The sequence below is a fragment of the Elephantulus edwardii genome, unplaced genomic scaffold, assembly GCF_000299155.1.
Source record: "Elephantulus edwardii isolate Elephantulus edwardi_28Jun2011 unplaced genomic scaffold, EleEdw1.0 scaffold00049, whole genome shotgun sequence".
NCBI classification, from domain to species: domain Eukaryota; kingdom Metazoa; phylum Chordata; class Mammalia; order Macroscelidea; family Macroscelididae; genus Elephantulus; species Elephantulus edwardii.
The window spans coordinates 3,188,367-3,197,034 of NW_006399799.1; the positions used below are offsets into that span (position 1 = coordinate 3,188,367).

The window sequence follows — 8,668 nt, forward strand, 5'->3', positions numbered from 1 at the left end:
ATATTTCATCCAGTTTTTCTCAGTCTTACCCCCACCCTGATGTCAGCCTCATTCTACAACAGTGGCACCATATAGCATTTGTCCCTTTGTGACTGATATACCTCACTCAGCATAATGTCCTCCAGGGTCACCCATTTTCAATAATATTGTATGAGTTCCTTGTTTTTCAATGCAGCATAATATTCCAAGGAAAGTGGACGGAGTATCGGCCCAGAAAAGTTAGATTTTCATTCATTCATTATTGCACATTTTACCCCCTCTCCTTTCCCCTCCTTTCCCTCCCCTTCTCCCAGATATATATATTCATTATTGCACAATTACCTCCCTGCTTCCCCAGTCCTCTTTGTAATGTACCTCTTATTCTGTGCTATTGTACATATAATGCCTAATCATATATTCCTTTTAAACAGTTCTTTCCCCCATCCATTCTAATGCAATGTTCATTATCTATCCTCTCTTATCCTATTCTCTTGCCAATCCCCCATGTCAGACCTGCATTGTAACAGTGGTGCTAATGTCATATTTGTCCTTTCGTGACTAAGATATTTCACTTTTTTTATATCATGCTCATAATAGATGGCACATATTAGGCCCACAGAAACTTTATCATTAAAAGATCTTAACTTGGTTTTTTGTCTTGATTGTTTACCCTGAGTTGAAGAAAGTGTACCACAATTAAAGTCGTGATGACCAGGGTATATGGAAATGGATATGGAAGCAAAGACCAAGGCTTGAGTGCGAACGTGAATGTGTCTGGTGACATATCAGGTTACCTACGACTTCCTAAAAGCTGTGAGGGCTTTTCCACAGAGATCATACATTTAGTACAGAGACTGAGCTTTGTTCCCAAACGTTGATCTAGCTCCAGCATTTTAATGGCTATGTGACCTTAGACAAGTCACTTAGCCTCTAAGAGTCTCAGATTTATCACCTATAGAATGTCAACACTACTGCTGCCCAGGATTGTTCTGCGACTAACCTTCAATGATGTAGCTGGAAGCATTTTATAACCAACAATGACAGCTTTGGGAACAACCACTGACCAGATTCTTTCTTGGAAAATGACATTGTTCCTTCCCATCACTTCCTTCCACTTCATGTTCTTACTGTCTGGGTTCCTTTAAACTCACCCCTTCTATCTTATCCCTAAATGAAAGAAAATCACCTCCTTTTGTAAAATGCATTACATATGGTCCAAGAAACGTGTGCTACATTGGAAAACAAAAAGGTGCTGCTTCCTGTAGCAATGGAGAAGTGAGACTTCTGGCCTCCAATCTAATGAGCAAATTCAGAATGAATTTAGGCACGCGATTACCAGGAGGCACATGCTACGATGGAATAATTTTCATGGATCTGGTGTGTACAGTGACTTCCAAGACGCCAAGACTTGGTAGAATGCCACTAGGAGTACAGTGGCCACATGAAGTGTCTAAATCTAGCCACACAACCAGTAAGGTGGGGATATGTGGAACTTGTGGCCCATCTGTCAGTGTCTTTCAGTAAATGGCCTGGTTGTTTGGGCATCATCTAAATTGTGCCCGGGAGGCTCAGTCATAAAACACCAGGCTCTGCAAACAGGGATGGAGGAGGTAACTTTGCGTGCATTTATCCAGAGCCTTCACAGAATCGTGGAAGCTCATGCATGCCCACATGGTCACACACATTTGCACATACATCCAAACTCAGAACTAGATGCAAACAATCATTAACTCTGTCACTTCTCACAGAGATACTTTTACTGCACAGTTCTAACTTATTTTTCCTCACCATCCATACATAATATTCACAAGCTAGTCTGTGTTCATGAAAACAATGCATGTAAGCACTTACATGCTCACATTCAGGCCTGCTCATGGAACACACACTGAAATCATTCACCTATTCATAGGTACACAGTAGCACTCAGACTTCATGCATCTCATAATACAAAGTGGCAATGACCTTTACACATGGTCACACACTCAGACATAGTTCAACATGTCCACCCAAGCACACTTAGAGAAACGCATGCGCGCGCACACACACACAGAGTTCTATATTTGGAAACCAAAGGTTCTTCTGTGTGTATCTAGCCTTCATTTCTTTGCTTATTTACGTTTTTTTTAGTTTTTCACTCAAATTTTTGGTTCAAAACGGGACCCCACAGAGCACGTTATCTGAGGGTTTCCAGCCATATGCTTGCTACAAAATTTCTGCCTGTGTGTCAGATTCTGGCATGAATGAAACACAGCCCACACACATGTATACATTGCAACAAGAGCCAGAATGTAGCTCTCACCGCAGGGTAGATGTGAACCTGAGAGACAGCCCTGGCACCTGGCCAAGAAGGGCATTCTAGTTGAGCGTAGCTTCCAGAAAACTCTCTTGAAGCTGTCTCAGTGTTTCACTTTCACCCCCAAACTCAGTGTTACAGAAGAGCCAAGGCTCCTCCTAAATACAAGAGGGCCCTGGGGATCTTGGGGAACCTGGCCCAGTCTCTGGAAAAAGATATCAAGGCCAAGATTCTTCCAGGTTGGGGAGGAGGAAAAAAGTTAGAAAAGACTACAGAGCTGCTTAAACGAAATCAGCTCTTTGGCTTGGAAAATGTGGATACAGCATCAGGCAGAAGGAACAGGCAGGTGAAATGCTCAGGGGCAATCCTGGTCACAAAGAGTGAATTCTACCACGAAGGTAAGCTTGGAGAGAGACATCAAATCCCACTTGCTAGTTATATAACCTCGCCCAAGTGACTTGATCTCTCCTTCTCGGTTTTCTCTTCCATAAAAAGGGTCTACTATTTTGGAAGCAGAACTGGACATACATGGTATGTTTGGGAGATCTGATCGGCCCATGGATACCTTGGAAGAGAGACCTGTCAACCAACTTCTGAAAATGAGCCACTGAGAGGAATTGCAATGGAGCCCAGTTCTGCTTTCACAGGATTCTCATGAACTGGAATTGACTGGACAGCAGCAACTGGTTTGGGGTTTTTTTGGTTGTTGTCTTGGCTTGGTTTTATCTTAAATCATGTTCCAGTTCTGAGCTGGGTACTTGCCACGTGCCATCTCATTTAAACCACTCAACAATCTGAGGCAGGTATGCCCATCATCCCACTCTGGGGATGGCAAAATAGAGGCTATGAGAGCTTCATCTCTCTTCCCTCCTCCTCCTATGCCATCTGCTTAGTCCAGGGGTTGTTTTTGTTTTCCAATTTCAGGAACCCTGCGAAGAACTTCATTGGTTTATTTTTCTTTGCATCATCTCTTTCTAACATTGTATTTTTGTCAATGTTGAAATTTGCTTTGGGCTTCCAGAAATCTGAGAAAGAGAGAGAGAGAGTATGTGTGTGTGTGTGGTGTTGTGTTTGGGGAGGAGGAAAATGGAGCTGTGGACTCTACAGTCATTCATCAACCACCTTCAAAGAGCTTGTCTTCCCTTTTGCTGCCTTATTATTATTATTATTTTCTAGGCTGCACTGCCCACAATGGTTATTGCCTCCAACTCCGAAGGGCCACATCAGCTGCCACTGACTTTTATTCCTGAAAATAAAATTGTAAGCTGCACAAGGAGGAAACAGCAGGCAAAAAAGACAAAGCCCATAAACTCACATTTTAAATGTGAAGAGACTCTCCCATGCCCCCTTCCACATCCCCTCTGCACCCATCTACACTTTGCATGAATTTCCTCCAGAGCGAGTCCTCGCCCTTCTGAGCTCAGATGTGTCACAAGTTGGTTAGTGGGGAGGGATGACAAGTTGGGAAAAATAGGATGAATTTGCAACTCCCCCTCCCCAACCAACACACATAGACTTAAGTAAATCTCCTTATGGTGGGGGAAAAAAGAAATAAAACCCATGCTCTCTAGATATTATGTCTTTGAGTATTTTCTGTGCATACAGACGTTTTAAACTAATTTCCCGTTTATTGGCCTCAGTGGAGGCTCTTGTCCCTTTCTTACAACAGGCTGAGTTCTTGAGGCAGCCAGAGGCAGGAGGAGCATCTATCAGGATCTGTCTGACTCTCTGTCTCTCTCTCCCTCTCTTCCCCTCCTGGCTTCAACATGGTGCCTGGTCAAAGCTGTTGTTGCTACTATGGTTACTTGCCATTGAGTAGGGTCCTAAGTCACTGCAACCCTCAACTCATGATGATCTCAAGCACAAAATACAACCTATTTCTGTGCTGACTCCACAGCGGGTTGTAGATTGAATAAGTGTGAGCCATGACTTTTTTTTCTCTCAATGATTGATTCTGGGGAATAAATAGCTAAGTGTTCATTTTCACTCCATCTTAAATCTAGAAGGTTTACTAAGACCTGTTCAGCACCAAGCAGCCAGAAAGCCCTTACTGATGGGTGGGTGGTGGCTACACATGAGGCACATTGGTTTGAATTTTATCTGGTTCTTTTGCATGAACAGTGAGACATTTCACAGCCTTTATCTGGTGCTCAAAACTGTGCTAGCTTTCACTCAACCAAAAAGGCCATAGGAATGTGCTTAGAACTTAGAAGGGCATCCCAGAGATGGCCACAGTACTGGGTATGTGAGGAAGTTGATAGGAGATGGCACAGAGAGCACAGCAGAGGCTGGATCACAGAGGCTGAGTGTAACGTGAGAAGGACCTTGAACTGAGGCTTGCAAGCAAGGTTCTTGGGGGTCCTTTCTAGGGGATGCTCTGGAATTAGGCCCTTGTGTCACAGAGCACATCATACATTAGTATATTACTGGGGAGCAATGACATCAGCTTGAGGACTAAGGTGTGCCCGATTCAGTCCATGGTCATCTTTTCAATAACTTGCTATACATCTGAAAGCTGGACAATGAATGAGGATGACAGAAGAAGAATGGATACCATTTAACTGTGATATTGGAGAAAAGTGCCGAATATCTTATGGACTGCCAGAACAAACAAATATGTCTTGGAGAAAGTGCAGATAGAGTGCTCCTTGGAAACAGGTGTGATAATGCTTCACTGGAGAGGGACATCATACTTGGAAAGGTAGTAGTTATTGTTGTTGTTATGTGCCATCACAAGTCATAGCAACCCTACGTTCAACAGCCCTAAACCCTGCTCTATCCTGTGCCAAGCTTATTGTCTCTGACAACCTACTCCCATTAACCAAGTCTTTGATTCAATCCATCTTGTGCTGTTCCTCCACCATCCCAAGCATGATGTCCCTCTCTAAGGACTGCTCCCTCCTTGTAATATGCGCAAAGCATGTCAGCAGATGAAGCTTCAGAATCCTTGCGTCCAAAGAGCAGCATGGTTTCTTCACCTTCTCTAGGGAAAACCTGGGGTTTTCTCAGCAGTGCTTAATATATTCAATATTACTCTCCAGCACCACAGCTCAATGGGATTAATTCTCCTATCATCCCTAGTTATTGTCCAGCTTTCTGATACATAACAAGTAATTGTAATGACTATGGCCTGGATCAGGCACATCTTAGTCTCCAGCCTGACGTCGTTGCTCTTCAGTACTCTGGAGAGGTCCCTGAGAGCAGACTTTCCCAGTGCAATTCGTCTTTTAATTTCCTGACTGCTGGTACCAAGAGTGTTGATTGTGGAGCTAAAGCAAACTGAAGCTGTAGAGGGTCAGCAAAAGAAAGTAAGGCCCTCAACTGGACGGATGGACACAGTGATTTATTATGTCAGAAACTGTGAGGAAGGGACAGAATGTGTCTTATTTCCATACCTTTTTAATCTATATACAGAGAAGATTATCCAGGAGGCTGGGCTCTATGAGGAGGAATGTGACATGAGGTTTAGAAGAAGACTCATCAACAATCTGCATTATGCAGATGACACAACTCTGCTCCCTGAAACTGAGGAGGACCTGAAGCATTTACTGCAAAAGGTCTAAGACTGCAGCCTTCAATATAGATTGAAGCTCAACATCCAGAAGTCAGAGATTCTCACCACTGGGCCAATTGGCAGCTTCATGATAGGCAACTTCAGTTTGTTTGGCTCAATCAACACTCTTGGCATCAGCAGTCAGGAAATCAAAAGACAAATTGCACTTGGAAAAACTGCTGTCAGGGACCTCTCCAGAGTACTGAAGAGCAACAATGTCAGCCTGAAGTCTAAGATGTGCCTGATCCAGACCATGGTTTTCACAATTACTTGCTATGCATCAGAAAGCTGGACAATGACTAGGGATGACAGAAGGAGAATTGATGCCTTTGAGCTGTGGTGCGGGAGAAGAGTATTGAATATACTATGAACTGTAGAATAAAAAAACCAGGTTCATCCTTGAAGGGGTAAAACAAGTCTACTCCTCGGAGGCAAGGATTCTGAGGCTTCATCTGACATATTTTGGGCATTTTGCCAAAAGGGACCAGTCCTTAGAGAGTAACATCATACTTGGGAGGGTGGAGGGAAAACACAAGAGAGGAAGACCCTGGATGAGCTAGATTGACTCAGTTAACAGGACAATGAAGGTATGTGTGTTAGAGACAGTAAGTGTTTGCTCAGGATAGAGCAGATTTCAGAGCTGAGTCACAAGTGGCTCGACAGCACATAATAATAACTACATGCTGAATAATTCTGCTCGGACTCTACCTGCGTATTTCCCAGCTTAGTCACTGCCCTAATTTCAGTGATGAAGCTTAGGCTAACACTGAGAACACAGAGATGAAATTTGCCTCCCTGTAACCTAATATTGTACTAAGGCCCACACCCACATCATCCCTGGAATTATGAAGTCAACAGTCGTCTAAAAACAGTCTGCTCACATTCTAAAGTGGTTCTTTTGTCCAGTTTAAATATTTATATTCCTTATATTTTATTTTTTTTTAGTATGACCCAGGACTGAATTTCCTTCTGTCTTAGATGCACATTATGTTTTCAATGTTCCTTTAGAAACACATCAGCCAGAACTGAGACTATCACTACAGGTGGGGTCTTTCTACAAAGCAAAAATATCATCTTCTTTTTCCTGTTCAGAAGGCTTATATTAATGTGGCTCCAAATTAATAAAATTTTAACAAGGGAAAGTTCTTTGATGAATAAAAGAGAAAAATAAACTTTGGGGAAGAATCTACAAATTATAGGATGGAATAAACCAAGAAGTACATTTTCCTAAATACAAAGACATGGGGATATCCCACAGCGGCAGGCTGTTAATAGCCACATGAACCCTTCAAAGAGGCCAACAGAAAGATCATGCCCTTTATCTAATGATTCAACTTGCTATAACTTTCAAGGAAGAATATTTTTTTATGTGTGGCACAATGAGACCAGAAGTCAGATGGCAAGAAGCAGAAGGGAGAAAAAAGGATATAGAAATGAGTGAAGGTGGAAGTGAATTTGGGAATCTCTTTCAAGACCCAAGGACAGGACATCATTGCTGGCTGGAATGCTGGGATGGGTTAGGGCTAATGTCAGAATAATGATGGGCAGGCAGCAGAATGCTTCCTTCTTCTAGGATCACTTTTATAAAAATTATTATGGTTTTAACAAAAATTTACAGAAAAGTTGGATTTTTTTCATTCATTCATTGTTGTACATTTTCCTCCCTGCCTCCCCCAAGTTCACTTTAAAAAAATAAATTCATTCATAGTTGCATAATTTCCTCCTTCACCCACCCCAGTTTACTTTGCTGTGCACCTCTTATTCTAGACGTTTGTCATACAAATAATGTGTAATCACATATTCCTTTTAAACAGTTCTTTCCTTTCATCTGTTCCAATGCAGTGTAGATCATTTATCTCTTCTTTTATTAGCTTCCTCCCAATCTCCATACCAGTCTTGTTTTATAACAGTGGCACTATGCAGTGTTTATTCTTTTGGGACTGAAATATTGCACTCAGCATAATATCCTCCAGGGTCACCCATTTTGTGTAATATTTTATGAGTTGCTTGTTTTTCAGTACTGCATAGTATTCCATTGTGTAAATATACCAGTTTTTCTATCCATTCATTTGGGGGTTTTGGAGGGGAGGGGTTGTTTTGTTTTATTATATTAGTTTATTTACAAAATTCGAATACGTTGTTTTCTAGGCCAGGTTGCTTCCATCTCTTTGGTATTGTGAATAATGCACCAATAAACATGAATGTGCATATATCTCTTTGGGAGGCAGCTATAGTTTCTTTAGAGTATATTCTTAGTAGTGGAATTGCTGGGTCAAATGGTATTTCTATTTCCAACTTTTTGAGAAAACACCAAACCGCTTTCCAAAGTGGTTGCACCATTTTACACTCCTGCCAGCAGTGAGTAAGGGTTCCAATCTCTCCACAACCTCACCAGCATTTGTTGTTTGTTACTGTGTTGAATTTTGCTGTTGTTGCTGAGGTGAGATGATATCTCATAGTTAGTTTGATTTGCCTCTCTCTGATAGCTAGAGATTTTGAACATTTCTTCATGTGTTTGTTTGCCATCTGACTGTCTTCTATGGTGAAGTGTCTGTTCAGAACCTGTGCCATTTTGCGACTGGATTATTTCCTTTTTCTTGTTGAGGTTCTAGAGTATTCTTTGGAGGTCATATTTCTCCTCAACCTCATTCACTTAGTTTGAATGCGGCTTTGCAACAGAACAGCCCTGATGGTAAAGTGGTTAAATCTTTGCCTGCTAACTCCAAGGTTGACACTTTGAACCCACCAAATGTTCCACAGGAAAAAGATAAACTAGTCTGCTTCTTTAAAAATTACAACTTTGGAAAGGCTATGGAGCAGTTCTACTCTGTGATATGGGATCA

At 41.9% G+C, this 8,668-nt stretch overlaps 1 pseudogene; it reads left to right on the plus strand.

The window, feature by feature from the left end:
• The window catches only part of LOC102844601, a 67,164-nt pseudogene extending 64,281 nt beyond the window's left edge, over positions 1-2,883 (plus strand).
• Positions 2,884-8,668: the final 5,785 nt, after the last annotated feature.